Source organism: Ovis aries, chromosome 2, assembly GCF_016772045.2.
Source record: "Ovis aries strain OAR_USU_Benz2616 breed Rambouillet chromosome 2, ARS-UI_Ramb_v3.0, whole genome shotgun sequence".
NCBI lineage: Eukaryota > Metazoa > Chordata > Mammalia > Artiodactyla > Bovidae > Ovis > Ovis aries.
In genome coordinates this window covers 41,799,791-41,815,834 of record NC_056055.1, presented here as the reverse complement: position 1 = coordinate 41,815,834, position 16,044 = coordinate 41,799,791, and the positions used below count along the sequence as shown (strand labels likewise).

Below are 16,044 nucleotides of genomic sequence, written 5' to 3'. Positions count from 1 at the left end.
TGTAGTAGGTACACTGATTTTAGAGAATATATGGCACAGAGGCAGGATGGAGATCATGCTATTTCTTTTTTCTTTCAGAAAGTTTCTTTTTAAAATTAATATAAATTAAGCACCATCTGCAGCCTAAAGAAATGATGTTGTGTTGTTATCTTAGTCATGCCTGACTTTGTATCCTCGTGGACTGAAACCCGCCAGACTCCTCTGTCCATGGGATTTCCTAGGGAAGTGGGAAATACTGAAGTGGGTTGCCATTTCCTTCTCCAGGGTATCTTCCTAACCCAGGGATTGAACCCATGTCTCCTGCATTAGCAGGCAGATTCTTTACCACTGAGCCACCAGGGACGCCCAGGCATTAGCTTAGTTACGTTTAAAATGAAAGGAGTCGTCTAGACTGGCACAGTCATGTAGAAATATAATGTGAGAAATATATACAATTAAAACTTTTTTTTTCCAGCAACCACATTTTACAAAGTCTAGAGAAACAGCTCAAATGACACTATTCTATTTAACTTCTTATATCCATATTATTACCATTTCAACAGGTAACCCATATAAGATTTACAAATGATATATTTTACATCCTTCTTTTTTTTTTTTTTGGTATTAACTCTTGTGTAGTTGAGTGTCATGGCACATCTCAACCAGACCAGCACATTTGAAGTGCTCAGTGCCTCCACGTGGTTGGTGGCTGTCGTATTGGACAGCATGAATCAGGATGAGGTCTGAAGGCACATCAGCTATGACATTCTATGATTCCATGACAGGCCACCCCTGGACTGCTTTGCCCTTTTTGCTAGTTATCCTTCTTCTGGACCGTCAATTTTCAAGGACTCCTGTGTCAACCTGAGCCCAGGAAGAAATAACATATAACTAGAGCCTCCTGTCCCAGGTAGGCCGCAGACCTCCCAGGAACAAAACAATTACCTTACCCTGGGAAATTGCTTTGCAATCCCGTGTGAAAGGAGATGATACATACAAAAGCAAAGTAATTAGTCTGTGAGCACGTCTTCTTACACAGTCATCGACGTAAGCTCACTCTGTGATGCATATTCCTGCCTGAAGCCTCAGGAAACTTAATTAACTATCTCCTGTAAAGTGCAAGAGATGTTCCAGATGAAAGGTGGCCAGTGGGAGCCAAGCATCGTCCCGAGGAACATTTGATTGTGCCCATCCCCAGGCTGCACCATTATAAGCCCGGACTGACGTCAGTCACTCTCTGCAGGTAGCAGCTCACCTGCCTGGGGAAAGATGTAATGAGAGGGTTAAGGCCCCACTAGGTGACCCATTAAAAGAAAAAAAAAAAAAAGAAACACCCGCAGACTTTTGCTCCAGGGGCCTTGCTTGGTCATAGGTTCCAAGAGGCAGATCCCATTTCCCCTAAATTGCACACGTTGCCTAATTGAGCCCTCTTCTCCTAAAGCTGAAGTCACTTCAGGTAAACATAAATGAGTCAGAAACAGCCATGTGGTTTCCTTTGCTTTGAATATAGTTTTCCATCTCTTAACTTGAGGTGATCTTCAAGACAAATGTGAAGAAAGTGGGGTTTATCTCCAGCGCGTGTCATTTCCTCTTTCCAAGGCCCCTTGCTCTTCCCAAGGACTCAGCTATCTAGCAGTCCGCCCAAACCCTTGCTTCTATCCCTCATCCTCTCCTGTCCTACTGTCTCCAAAGTGGGTCCTGGCCTCATTTACTCCCCTCTCATCTTTTTAAAGTCTTTATTGAGTTTGTTGCAATATTGTTTCTGTTTTATGTTTTGGTTTTGTGGGGCTTCTTTGGTGACTCAGACAGTAAAGAATCTGTCTGCAATTTAGGAGAGGTGGGTTGGATCCCTCAGTTCAGTTCAGTTCAGTTGCTCAGTCATATCCTACTCTTTGCAACCCCATGGATCCCTAGGTCAGGAAGATTCCCTGGAAGAGGGCATGGCATCCCACTCCAGTATTCTTGCCTGGAGAATTCCATGGACAGAGGAGCCTGTGGGGCTATAGTTTCAGTTCAGTTCAGTTGCTCATTCGTGTCCGACTCTTTGCGACCCCATGAACTGCAGCATGCCAGCCCTCCCTGTCCATCACCAACTCCCGGAGTCCACCCAAACCCATGTCCATCGAGTCGATGATGCCATCCAACCATCTCATCCTCTGTCATCTTCTTCTCCTCCTGCCCTCAATCTTTCTCAGCATCAGGGTCTTTTCCAGTGAGTCAGCTCTTTCCATCAGGTGGCCAAAGTATTGGAGTTTCAGCTTCAACATCAGTCCTTCCAATGAACACCCAGGACTGATCTCCTTTAGGGTGTGCTGGTTGGATCTCCTTGCAGTCCAAGGGACTCTAAAGAGTCTTCTCCAACACCACAGTTCAAAAGCATCAATTCTTTGGTGCTCAGTTTTCTTTATAGTTCAGCTCTCACATCCATGCACGACCACTGGAAAAACCATAGCCTTGACTAGATGGAATTTTGTTGACAAAGTAATGTCTCTGCTTTTCAGTATGCTGTCTAGGTTGGTCATAACTTTCTCTCCAAAGAGTAAGCAGCTTTTAATTTCATGGCTGCAATCACCATCTGCAGTGATTTTGGAGCCCCCCAAAAGAAAGTCTGACACTGTTTCCACTGTTTCCCCATCTATTTCCCATGAAGTGATGGGACCGGATGCCATGATCTTAGTTTTATGAATGTTGAGCTTTAAGCCAACTTTTTCACTCTCCTCTTTCACTTTCATCAAGAGGCTCTTCAGTTCTTCTTCACTTTCTGCCATATGGGTGATGTCATCTGCTTATCTGAGGTTATTGGTATTTCTCCCGGCAATCTTGATTCCAGCTTGTGCTTCATCCAGCCCAGCATTTCTCATGATATACTCTGCATAGAAGTTAAATAAGCAGGGTGACAATACACAGCCTTGATGTACTCCTTTTCCTATTTGGAACCAATCTGTTGTTCCATGTCCAGTTTTAACTTTTGCTTCCTGACCTGCATACAGGTTTCTCAAGAGGCAGGTCAGGTGGTCTGGTGTTCCCATCTGTTTCAGAATTTTCCACAGTTTATTGTGATCCACAATAGCAAATAGCAAATAGTTGGACACAACTGAGTGACTAACACACTTTGTGGTCTCAAGGCACGTGGGATCTTAGCTGCCTGACCAGGGATCCAGTTCACCAAATCCAGATCTTCCCCCATATTGGAAGGTGAAATTTCAACCACAGGACCACCAGGGAAATCTGACCCTCTCATCTTTATATCTGCTTTCTCACCATCTCATAGCAATTTCACCATATTTTCTCCCAGATGTGAAGCTGCAGTGGTTTGTCTCATTTGCTCCTTCCTGCCTTGATCCATTCCTTAACCCAGCATCTGTGTGTATCAGTTGGTTTGCTTGGTAGATGATGAACCAGGCTTCAGAGGTGAGATGCTTATCTTTCAATGATTCATTTGTTCTGTCTGTCCTGTACATGCTGATGTTCCCTGAGTTTCCAGGTTCCTTATTCATTCTCTAAATGTTCTCCTCGTTTCACACATTTCCCTGAGGCTGCCACCCTTAGTAGTGAAGGCTGTGAACTGTGCAACTCCACAGACTACCATGATGGAGCTCAATTCTACAACAGTTGGCCCTGCTTTCCCTTCGAGGTCTTAGCTCTGCCAAGGACGCCTATATCTGTATCTCCAGACCTCTCCCTACTCTTGAATCCTAGGGATAGATTTACTTTTCTCCCTCCCCACTGCCTTTTTTTTTTTTTAATTGAGTTAACACATACCTACCCAAAGTGTGACAAAGGTGCTGTCTTAGATTAAGAAACTTTAATAAAAAGCCCACAGACTGGGTGGTTTAAACAAGAGACATTTTCTTCTCACAGTTCTAGAAGCTGGGAAGCCCAAGAGCAAGGTGCTGGCCAATTTGGTTGTTGATGAGGACCCTTTTCCTGGTTTGCAGATGGTTTTCTTTGGATCCTCACATGGTGGAGAGGGAAGGGGAGAAAGAAAGACACTTAGTATAAGAGCATTAATCCCATCATGATGCCTCCACCCTCATGACCTAATCACTCCCAAAGACCCCACCTCCAAATATAATCACACTGAGGATTAGTGTTTTAACATAAGAATTTTGAGGGGGCACAATCAGTCCTTAACAGGTGCTAATTAAGTACACATTTGCTATGTTTCCACAGATGTGTGTTCTCTATCCAGTTCAAAATAAAGAACCCATCCAGCTTTCTAGAAGGTCCCTTCATGCTTCTCTTCACCTAGGCTGGGCCATCCTCTGAAAGGAAACATATTTAAAACTTTTTAATCACTCATCAGTTTTGTTTGTTCTTGAACTTCGGATACATAGACTAGAGTCTGTATTCTTCTTTGGGCAGACTTCTTTCCTTTAGCCTTGCTGTTGCTTATATGAACATTCAGGTCTGTATTTCTAGTAGGATAGTCTTCTGCCATATATCCACAACCAAATACACTATTTTGATATTTTAAAATCTGATCGAGGGTCACTATCATCAAAATAATTAATACTGACCTAAAATAATCATTAACATCTCAAAGAGATAAAATGTACATTAAACGCTTCCCATGATTCTCAGGTGCCTGCCTGTGCAAATGCTCAGTTGTGTCTGACTCTTCGTGACCTCATGGACTGTAGCCCATCAGGCCCCTCTGTCCATGGGATTATCCCAGCAAGAATACTTGAGTGGGTTGCCATTTCCTTCTCCAGGGGATCTTCCCAACCCAGGGACTGAACCCATGTCTCCTGTGTCTCTTGCACTGATGAGTGAATTCTTTACCACTGAGCCACCTGAGAAGCCTGTAGTTAAAGTCAAAAAAGTTACTCAGAATTGAGGGAGGTGTGCCATCCTATTGGTGCACATTCATTTTAGCTGCGTACTTTCTGTTTGCGGAAGGTGGGCTTTGAAGTCATGTTTTTAGCTTCAATAAAATTTTAATCTTTAATAAGAATAAATAGAATTAATTTTTTTTGCTCTGGGAATTTAGCAATATATTGGGGTCTACTGATTTGTACATTTGAATGGGATTTAATTGCTTAGGTTTGAGAGTGACTTAATTGACTCTCCAGTGTAAGAAAAACAATCTAGATATTTTTTCACCTTCAAGCATAGAATGACACTTTTAATCACAGAGAGACTCTTACTACATTAAAATCAATATAAAATAGTCACACCCTTATAGGCTGTCTCCATTCCACGTAAACATTCCAGTAAATGTCAGACTTAATCTCCTGCTAGAGTTGTGAGTTTATTCACTTTGCATAACCTTAAGCTTTAGACATACTGTGAGTCTATGGTCCTTACTGACATTCTACCAAACATTATAAATATCAAGACAAAGGAAAGAAGGAAACAAAATTCCAATTCTGGGAATTTGGAGTCAAGAGTCAAAGGAATCTCCCACCATGAGAACAAATACTAGGATCTGGGAAAGCGGATGAACTGCAGATGTCCGGAGTCAGGAAAGAGTTGTTGGGAGTTACTAGAAATTCTACAAAGGAAAAGTTCAGTGCTGAACAGGATTCAGTTTCACAAGTCTCTGATGCTGTAGTTTTAGTCATTGCAGTCTCCTACTGTAATAGACGCTTAACATACCATATCTTTGGCAAAATTCTAACCCCTTCCACACTGAACATCATCAGTTTAGTCTAACACGAATCTTTGTTTGTCATAACACACTTTATTTTTTTTTAAGTTTTTATTGGAGTATAGTTGATTTACAATGTTGTGTTAGTTTCAGGTGTTCAGCAAAGTGGATCTGTTATACATATACATAGATCTGCTCTTTTTTAGATTCTTTCCTCCACGTTGTTTAGTTGCTCAGTCATGTTTGACTCTTGCGACCCCATAGACTGTAGCCCATCAGGCTCCTCTGTCCAAGGGATTTTCCAGGCAAGAGTACTGGAGTGGGTTGCCATTTCCTTCTCCAGGAGATTTTTCTGACCCAGGGTGCATTGGCAGGTGGATTCTTTACCACTGAGCCACCTGGGAAGCCCTCTTTTCCTCACAGCACACTTGAAAAATAGAAACAATAGGGAAACAATATTTACTTTACGCAGATATACTTCTCAGCTCATGCTGTTTTCACAGATTTATTCTATAATTTAATGGATGCTTCAGTGAAAGGAAAACATTTATCATTTCCCCTTCCCCAAAGTCCCTTACTTCTCACTGTCTTCTTTTTATATAAGTACAGTAAAGAGAACAGAGGCATGGCATCATGATGGAAAAATAGAGCATCTTCTGAAGGCCAAGTGCATCTATTGACTATTAAGGTTTAGAAGTAGCAAGGGTAGCCACAGTACGGGGAGGTAGGGCTCCATCTGAGCAGAGACTGTGAGGATGCTCAGGTCCAAGAGACAGAGCCCCCTCCCAGCATTGCAGTGACAAAGTGTGGGGTTAGCAATTGCCCTAACCATTCTGTCCCTTGGTTCTTATCTCTGAGTTGGTGATACTAATGGCGTTCATTGAATATTTGTTATACTAACTATTATACGATGTTGTGTTAGGTAGAGAGCAGCACAGATATGAGAAACACATGGCAACTCTTGCATTCCTGCTACTCTGTCTTTAATAATAGAAAGACAGCCCATTTTGTGAAAAGAGCTGTTGGCTTGGAGATGGGAAAACCAGACATAAGAACTTTGGGTCATGGCTTTGAGGGCAAAGTTCAAGGGGGAAGAATGTGTGACAGGAGAAACACAGCATGGTGTAATCCTAGAAGTGTGGCTAGTAAATCGCAGTTGAAATCTCACTTCTCTGCCTTCGTTGTGTGTGCCCATGGACAGGTTACTCTACTCTCAGAGCTTCCTGTGTAGAATGGAGAGGATGAGACCTAGGACCGTCTTATGACTGAGGTGAGGATCAGTGAAGTGACATATGGGCAAGGTGAAGGAAAGGACTGAAGGTGCTAACAATGATTCTTCATCTGTTTATAAAGCATCTTTTGTTGCAGGAAGGGGGAATCCCTTCCTGGGCCTGAAAGTGGGCTCTTGTCTAATACTCAGAAGTGAATTATCCAAGGAGACACACGTGCTGACAGAGAAAAAGACTTTATTGGGAAGGGGCGCCTGGAGGGAGAGCAGCAGGGTAAGGGAACCCAGGAGGACTGCTCTACCACGTGACTCGAAGTCTTGGGTTTTATGGTGATGAGATTTTTTTTCATGTTGTCTTCGGCCAATCACTCTGGCTCAGGGGCCCTCCTGGTGGTGCACACGTTGCTCAGCCAAGATGAATGCCAGTGAGGAAGGATTTTGAGAGGTGGTAGGACATGTGGCATCTCCTTTTGACCTTTCCCAAATTCTTCTGGTTGGTGATGGCTTGTTAGTTCCATGTTTGTTACTGAGACCTCCTGTTGTAAAATAATTCAAGCAAATGATTACTGTGGTGCCTGGCCAATGTGGATGGTTTTAGTTGGTGTCCCCTAATAACTGCTTTTTTTTTTTTTCATTTACCACGTGCTAGGATCCAGTGACTTAGCAGAGAATAGCACAGCCCTTGCAGCATAGAGGTCAAGTCCACTGTAGCCCACATTAGCGTGAAACACAGCTGTCCTGGGGCTTGGAACACAGCTTGGGACCAGATCTGTGTTAGATGGCAGGTTAAGAAACAAGGACCAGATTAAGAATTAGCTTCCTTTGATTCATGTACGTTGGCTTATGTATTTCATCACATATTTTTCTTTATCATGAAGAGTTTTCTCAGGACAGGGGACTTCTCTGGCAGTCCAGTGGTTAAGACTCCAGGCTTTCAATGCAGGGAGCACAGGTTTTATCCCTGGTTGGGGAACTAATATTCCACCTGCCTCTCAACAGCAGAGGGGCCAAATAAATAAATAAATAAATAAGAGTGTAAGAGCATTCTCGGGGTGAGTGGTATAAAACAGAGATTGAGGGGTAAACTCATGTTAGTTTGTGTGTGTGTGTGTTTGTGTATGTGTGTGTTCAGTAGTGTCCAGCTATTTTTGATTCCATGAGCTGTAGTCCACCAAGCTCCTCTGTTCATGGAATTTTCCAGGCAAGAATACTGGAGTGGGTTGCCTTTTCTTAGTCCAGGGGATCTTTGTGAGCCAGGGATCAAACCTGAGTCTTTTGTGTCTCCTGCATTAGCAGGCAGATTCTTTACTACTGTGCCACCTGGGAAGCCTATGTCAGTTTGTGGATATCTAGTTAGCTCTGATATTCCTACAAGCTTGACATTAGCCTTCAGGGAAGTTCATCTCTGAATTAAACTTCTGGTGTGCAGAGGTCTTATTTTGCATAGCAGTTGGTTTCCTAAGAAAAAACATGTAAACAAAAAAAAGAGAGAGAGAGAGCCTTATTAAACCCACTAGGACAACTGTGGCTTATATACTTGTGTGTGCATGCGTGCACAGTTGCTTTAGTCACATCCGACTCTTTGCGACTGTAGCCTGCCAGGCTACCCTGTCCACGGGATTCTCTAGGCAAGAATACTGGAGTGGGTTGCCGTGCACTCCTTCAGGGGATCTTCTCAAGCCAGGGGTAAAGCCAGAATCTCTTATGTCTTTTGCATTGGCATAGTGAGTTCTTTACCCACTAGCCCCACATGGGAAGGGTAGTTCTAAACATAGATGTCATCAATCTCTGATTTAATTCATCTTGTAAAGTCATAGGATAGAGTCTTGGATTTTCTCAAAGTGAGAGATGTCCTTGTATTTAGTAACAAAAATGAACTGCCACCACGTGAGCTTGCTGGGGTGACTGAGAGCAGGTTATTCAGCTCCTGCTTTAGCTAAACAGTGGATAAGAATGTCAGCTCTCTAAGCATCCCTCCCCACTGCCTTTCCAGCTCTCCCCCACACTCTCCCCCCTACCCAGCTCTCCCAGATGTTTCAGATTCCAAGAATGTTTGCATTGATTAAACATTCTATTTTTTACTTATTTCCCCATCCCAGACCTTGAAAATGTTATCTTTACTTTTATTGCTTGAGATCAGGGCTATTTCTGGATGGTGGCGGGGAGGCATTCAGGGAAAAACCGTATTTTGTGCTCTTCTCTCTCCTGCTTTTTTAAAAATTCTTTTGTACAGGTGGGAACTCACATAGCTTCAAGGGCAGCTCTCGTAGAAGAATGAACTATCCAGAGTCCATGCTTGCAGGATTCTGGGGGACGTGTCCCTTAGCAATGGATGAAGGAATGTCCCGGGGTTTGTTGCATATCAATAGTCCTGCCATCTTTTTTAGAAGCCCTCAGTCTTTGCTTAGCAGTTTGAGTCTGGAGAGATTGTCTGTGTAGGGGCTGGGTTGGGTTAAACGAGGGAGGTGGTGGCTGATCACCTCACCGTATCCTGGGGAAGGAAGTCAAGGGCAACAGGGCTGAGCAGTCCCGCTTTGGAAAATAAGTCACAGCCTCTGGGGTTGGCCTGTCAGTCATCCAGCAGTCTAATTTTAACTCTAATTCACTTCAGTGATTTGGCACCTAGGTCACTGCCTTCAAGCTATGCCCGGGTCAGCGATCAGACGTAGCCATGGGATACAATACAGCACACTGGGGACTTCAATTCCGAAGACTTGGGATAAAACTGGATGTTGCCACTTCCCAGCACGATAGCCTTGGGCAAGTGAGTGAACCCCTCTGAACCTCAGTATCTTTTTTTCCCATTGTTTTATTATGATAAAATACACATGAAGGTTACCATCTTACTTGTCAAGTGTACACCACCAATAATATTAAGTACATTCTTATTGTGGTGCAAACATCACCACCATCTATCTCCAAAACTCTTTTTCTACCTTTTTTTTGATCATGCTGTGCTCAGTTGCTTCAGTTGTATCCAATTCTGTAACCCCATGGACTGTAACCCACCAGGCTTCTCTGTCCATGGGATTTTCCAGGCAAGAGTAATGGTGTGCATAGCCAGTACCTTCTCCAGGGGCTCTTCATGATCCAGGGATTGAACCTGGGTCTCCTGCATTGCAGGTGGATTCTTTACCATCTGAGCCACCAGGGAAACACCTGTATATACGATGGGAGACTTAGAAAATGTACTGTGATCATGGATTGGGCCGGTGGGAACTTTTTTCCCACTCCAGTCATCTTTTAGAGCCTAAATCGTGTGTTTGCTGGCAGGATTAGAAACAGGCGTGAATTAACGTATTGCATTTCCTGAATTTAACTCTGTCTTTGTATTACTCAGTCCACAGGATCAGGGGTGTGTTTTCTTCCCAGTGACGCGTCTGTGGTTCCTCCTCTTAGCTCCCACACAGACATCCTTCAAGAAGGGGAAGAGAGCTTTCAGACCAAGCACAAGGAGGTTTCTGACAATTCAGCAGGCTGTGGTAGAGTTCCTGGAATGGAGCGGAAAACCCAAAATAGATATCCGGGAAAAAAGAGGAAATGGTGACAAAGAACTTCCTTTAAAATGACAAGACCCTCCTTTTATTGCCACAGTTGAGTCACGTGAATTTTTGGTCCCTTCCATGGAGAAGGGTGTTCCCATGGATTGATTCATGTATTTTGTTTCCTTCTTGAAGAGAGAGAAGAAAAAAGAAAAAAAAAAAAAAAGATGATCTAAGTAATTCCAGCCATCAAAGTAGTAAGAACTCATCAATCTCAAGTTCACAAAGAAATCTCAGTGAGATAATGCAGAGCTTAGAGATTCTATTCATGCGGAAATTCATTCACTCAACAAATGTTGATTCTCTGCTCTAGACCAAATGCTGGGGTATAGAAACGAATACAATATTGTTCGTGCCACTAAGGACCTCTTTCTCTGTGAGAGAAGATGCAAAGTAAAGGAAGAACACGATGAAAAATGAACCTAAAGGACCGCTCTGTTTTTCTCTGTGGCCCTTTGCAGGGATACTGCCCATGGAAATCCCACAAAGAGAAGAGTTTCACAGGTTAGTTGCTATAGTGGGTTGTATGGTGTCCTCTCAAAATTCATGTCCACCTAAATCTCAGAATGTGACATTATTGGGAAATAGGGTCTTTGCAGATGGAATTAAGATGAACTCCTATCAGATTAGGGCAGGTCCTAAGTCAGCAGTGATTGAGTCCCCATGAAAAGAGTGGAGGGTACACAGAAGCACACAGGGAGAAAGGCCATGTTAAGATGGACACAGAGTTTGGCGTGATGGCCAGTAACCATAAAAGAGCCTTGGAACAGACTCTCTCCCCACCCCCCAGAAGAACCAACCCTACCAAAACCTTGAATTCAGACTCTGCTCTCCAGAACTCTGAGAGGATTCATTTCTGTTCTTTCAAGCTACCCAGTTTCTCATGGTTTGTCATGGCAGTGCAGCAGCGCACAAGTTTCCATAGTTACTGGCTTCTTTGCCTTCTGCTTTGATATATTTTTTCAATCAGGTTGTTCTGCCTGGTTCTTAATCCTTCCATGCTGGTAATTCCCTTGACTATGGTTGTCTTCCTTTCCATCTTTACCTGCTGTCCTCATCCACTTGTGTCATTTCCAACATCCTTTTTAGAAAAGGCTTTGATCCTTATAACATTCTCTTGTATCTATCCACATGGAACTGCTAACTCATGGTCCAGTTGTGATTCCTTGGCCTCACCCCTTTGGCAAAGATTAGTAGGACTATGTGAATAAGCCAGAATTTTATCTGCATATATTTCTAGTTGTACTTATAAGAATGTTAATGCAAGGAGAGGCAAACCTAATACATTTTTCTATTGTATTGATACAAAAGTTGAGGGCAGTGTTGGTTTTCTAATATCTCAAGTCGGTTAGCCCCAGGGTTGAGATTGAATCAAGGATCCTTCCACCTAGCTCCCTGCCGGCTGTGTTAGGCAGGAATGGCATGGTCATTATTTCCCAGATTCTAGCAGCATAGATGCTGGAGATAAGGTTTTCTCTATCAGGTTGGTGTGTCTGGGAAAATTTAAAAAATTTTCTCTTCTCCCCCTAGACTCATTTATTTAGCAGATTGCCAGATGGTGAATTTCAGATTATATTTCAGTTTCTCCGTTCACTCAGAAATTTTATGACCTTGGTTTCATATCCAATCCACAGGGGGAAAAATGTTTCTAATGAAGCTTGAAAATTATTGAGAGGGTTGAATGTCTCCCCAGTCACCCCTGGGGACACATCTAGAGGTAAATGTACTTTTTAAACCTATTCATTTTTTTTTTTTTGTCTGTGGGGGCTACTGGATACATCATTTGGAAAGAAAAAGTAGGTTAATGTAGCAGAGAAATGGCTTGAACAATTCCTACTCTCTCCTTTTGCTATTCCCAAAGATGATTGGTTATGAAACTTGTTCTAGAAAGAGAACTCGGGATTGTTACTGGGCCGGCCACCACCCATACTTCTGTTTTACAAAATTTCCACCCAGATTACTCTACCTAGGGAAGGAATAAGCCAATGCTTAGTGTTCATCTTTCAGTCTTGTCCATCTCTTTGCAACCCCATGAACTATAGCCCACCAGGCTCCCCTGTCCATCAAATTCTCCAGGCAAGAGTATTGGAGTGGGTAGCCATTCCTTTCTCCAGGGGATCTTCCTGATCCTCCTGCATTGCAGGTGGATTCTTTACCATCTGACCCACCAGGAAAACCAGGTCTCAACTATTCACATCAGTCCAAGTATGTACCTGAGTGAAAGGACCCGTTTCTGAGTGGCACTAGTACTTAATCAGAGGTGTCACTTTGGGAAAGTTACTTCACCTCCCTGGGCTCAGTTTCCTCATCTGTAAAAGGATGACCACCCTACCCACTTCTCAGGATTCCTATGAAGATTAAAGATATGGTACCTAAAGCAATGCTTGGCAAAGAGTAAGCTAAGCTAAGAAGCACACTTATCATTTTTAAAAAGGACAGCAATCATCTTTGTAGTTTTACACACAGGCTTGATCATGATAAATCTTCCATGGGAGGAAACTTCCTTTAGGCTGATTCATTTATTTAAGAGGTAAGACATCTTTGAGTCACCTTCAGTCACATTTCAGCTGCAGTTATTTTGTTCGTTAATGCATTTGGACTTTCTTGAGGCTCCTAGGAAACTGGCTAGCTGAAGATTTCATGGCCTCTGCCCAGCCTCAGGTGCCCAAGATGCAGGGACTGGGTAGGGGGCAGAGGGTAAAGGCGGCAAGGGGCACTCTTCCCCAGGGCTGAGCACACGTCCCCAGCACACTTGGCTGAGTTGCTTCAGCCTCCAAGGACTTGTGCCTTAAAGGGGACATCTCAGAGATTTCAGAGAGGAGCTGTTTACATTAAAATAATGGGGACATTTCATTGCACTGTCTGACCCCTCCTGGATAGACAGATGCTCTGTCTTGCAACAGTTATATCAATTCTTTCTGTAGACCTTTTTAGATGCTGTTTGATCTCTCCTCCTTTTTTTTGCATATTTCTGACAAGATAGGACACTATTTCTGTTATCATCTGAGAGGAATTATAGTTTGTAGTTCTCATTGCTTAAAGGGAAGATTATGGCTGCTGTGTTATTAAGTTTGCTAAATGATCCGAATCTATCTAAGATTTAAAAAAACACATACTTACTATCTTTTTTAAAAGGCAAAAGATGTGCATGATCTGAAGAGAAACCAGAGTATCCTAATATTTTCTTTAAGACATCAATTTTGGACAAAACATTAGACATCTAAATCTCCAAAACTGGGACCAATGGGGAAGATGGAGGGAGTTATAAACAAATGAAGAATTAGAAACAAAATGGATCACATTCTGTGTTGTTGTTGTTCAGTCACTAAGTCGTGCCCTACTCCTTGTGACCCCATGGACTGCAGCATGCCAGGCTTCCCAGTCTTTCACTATCTCTCGGAGTTTGCTCAAACTCATGTCCATTGAGTCAGTGATGCCCTCCAACCATCTCATCCTCTGTCGCCTCCTTCTCCTCTTGCTCTCAGTCTTTCCCAACATCAGGGTCTTTTCCAGTGAGTCAGCTCTTTGCATCAGGTGGCCAAAGTCTACATTACGTGTAGGCATGAGTTTCAGACTGAACCTCTGGGCAACAGTGCTAGGCTGCCAAGGGCATTGCATTTGAAATCAGAAAATTTGTGCTGTGTTTCAGCTCTGCTTTATATCCATGCTTTTATATCAGGCAAGACTTTCACTTTAGTGTCCCAGTCCATAAATAGGGACAAAGACGCCTTCCTACCTGACAGCCTGGTTGTGTTGATCACATGGGCTTAATGTCTGTGAAAGTGTCCTGTAAATTACAGAATACCCTAGAAATATTATTATCTGGTTATGGCTCAATAAAAAGAGGTCCACATCTGTTTTTATGTACTCAGTGCAGAGCTGATCTTTATAGCCAAGGATATTGGAATCAGCTAACAATTTCAGATGGAAACCTAAAGGGAGGGGTCTGCATCACCTACATCACTGTCTATGGCAGCTTCTTGTCCTTTCCAAATGAATCCAGGAAGAATTCAGCAGCTGAAGCAGTTTCACTGCTTCATTTGCTTTCAAAACCTCAAGTCATCTGGAAAATTACAGGGTTGGTGTGGTTAAGAATGTAAAGCCACTGAGGACGGCATTTCTGGAAGGCTCAATGGCCCGGTGCTGCTGAACTGTGCTACATGCCTCCTGGAGAAGTCAGCTGTTTTCAAGAGAGAGGGCGTTGGAGAAACTAAATTAAGTGGGAGAGGTTTTCTGTGTTCAGTCCCAAAAGCCTGGGGAGGAAGTTAATTTGCTTAGGCTTTGCTCAGGACCTTTCTTAGTGTAGTGGGGAAAAGACAAAAGTAAAAGAAAGTCCATCAAGAATAGGAGGATGTGGAAAAATCTGGAGACCCTGTCTGAATTGCTGGAGGAAGAAGGATCTAGCACAGGACATGGAGAAAACAATGTGTTCCTCCTTTGACTCCATACCCTGATCTTTTTCCTGGAATGGTATGCAGAATTAGTCTTGCTATTAGAGCTCTAGAGAGACTTCAGCCAGCAAGTGAGCTCATGTAGGAATCACATTCAAGTGATTTTCCTTCATGACGTGATACTGGCGGATTTATGTTAAGACCATAAGATGTGTCTTTCATAGGATGCTCAGTTGAGGGATTAATGCTAACATCAGCTTAAAAAATTATTTATGCATTTTTGTTAATGACTGCACTGGGTCTTTGTTGCTATGGCTTTCTCTAGTCGTGGTGAGTGGGGGATACTCTTCACTGTGATGCTCAGGCTTTACATTGCAGTGGTTTCTCTCATTGTGGAGCACAGGCTCCTGGTGCATGAGCTTCAGTAGTTGCAGCTCTTGGGCCTAGCTGCTTCACAACATGTAGAAACATCCTGGACCAGCAATCGAACCCGTGTTTCCTGTATTGGGAGGCGAATTCCTATTCATTGCACCACCAAGGAAGTCCTAACATCAGTTTTTAAGTTCATAATGGTTCCCACCTCTGGGTCTTGGTGTTAGAGAGCTGGAAATGTTCACAGTCCCTAAAATTCTTTAGGATTATATCCACCTCTAGTTGTGGGGTTGGGGAGGGAGGTGACTGTTTTCATGGTCAATAAGTAACATGCCCCCAATACTAATAGCTTCATCTATCCACTGAGTTCTATGCTTTACTCACTGTGTTTTCCATGTATTTATTCTTGTCTAATCATCAAAACAGATTTATGAGGGAGGTATTATTACCCTGTTTTTCAGAGGAGAAAACTAGTGCTGACAGAGGTTGCTTAACTAGCTCCTGGTCACAGAATACTTAATGTCAGAGTGGAGATTTGAACTTGGGTCTGTCTATTGTTGACTGTAGCATCTCAACTAAACAAAGAAGTATTGATAATCCCTTGAAGAATTAACAATTTATTGAGCTCTTGAAGATGCTGTGTTATTTTACACTATGCCTTCAGTGGGTTTTCCATCATATAGAATAAGCAAAGAGCACAAATACCTAACATGGTAGATGTCTGAAGGATGGGTTAAATTCATTAGCTTATAATTGTAAGTAATTGACCAATCAAAACAGGTTCTGGCTTGAAACAGTTGGTCCTGTAGTACCAGTGGGTACAAACTGACTAGCAGTCCCAGTATTGGATAAATTGGAGAAGGAAATGGCAACCCACTCCACTAATCTTGCCTGGAGAGTCCCATGAACAGAGGAGTCCATGGGGTTGCAAAGAGTTGG

At 42.9% G+C, this 16,044-nt stretch overlaps 1 long non-coding RNA gene across 2 annotated transcripts in view; it reads left to right on the top strand.

The window, feature by feature from the left end:
* LOC132659294 (uncharacterized) overlaps positions 1–12,232 on the top strand; it is a 43,628-nt gene extending 31,396 nt beyond the window's left edge. Inside the window, exons 3-5 of one of the 2 annotated variants that reach the window (XR_009599538.1) lie at positions 9,412–9,564; positions 10,141–10,846; positions 11,977–12,232. This is a non-coding gene — a long non-coding RNA (uncharacterized LOC132659294). Of the gene's footprint in view, positions 1–9,411; positions 9,565–10,140; positions 11,258–11,976 lie in introns of those variants that run through there. The other variant, XR_009599537.1, reaches the window with a different exon arrangement.
* Positions 12,233–16,044: the final 3,812 nt, after the last annotated feature.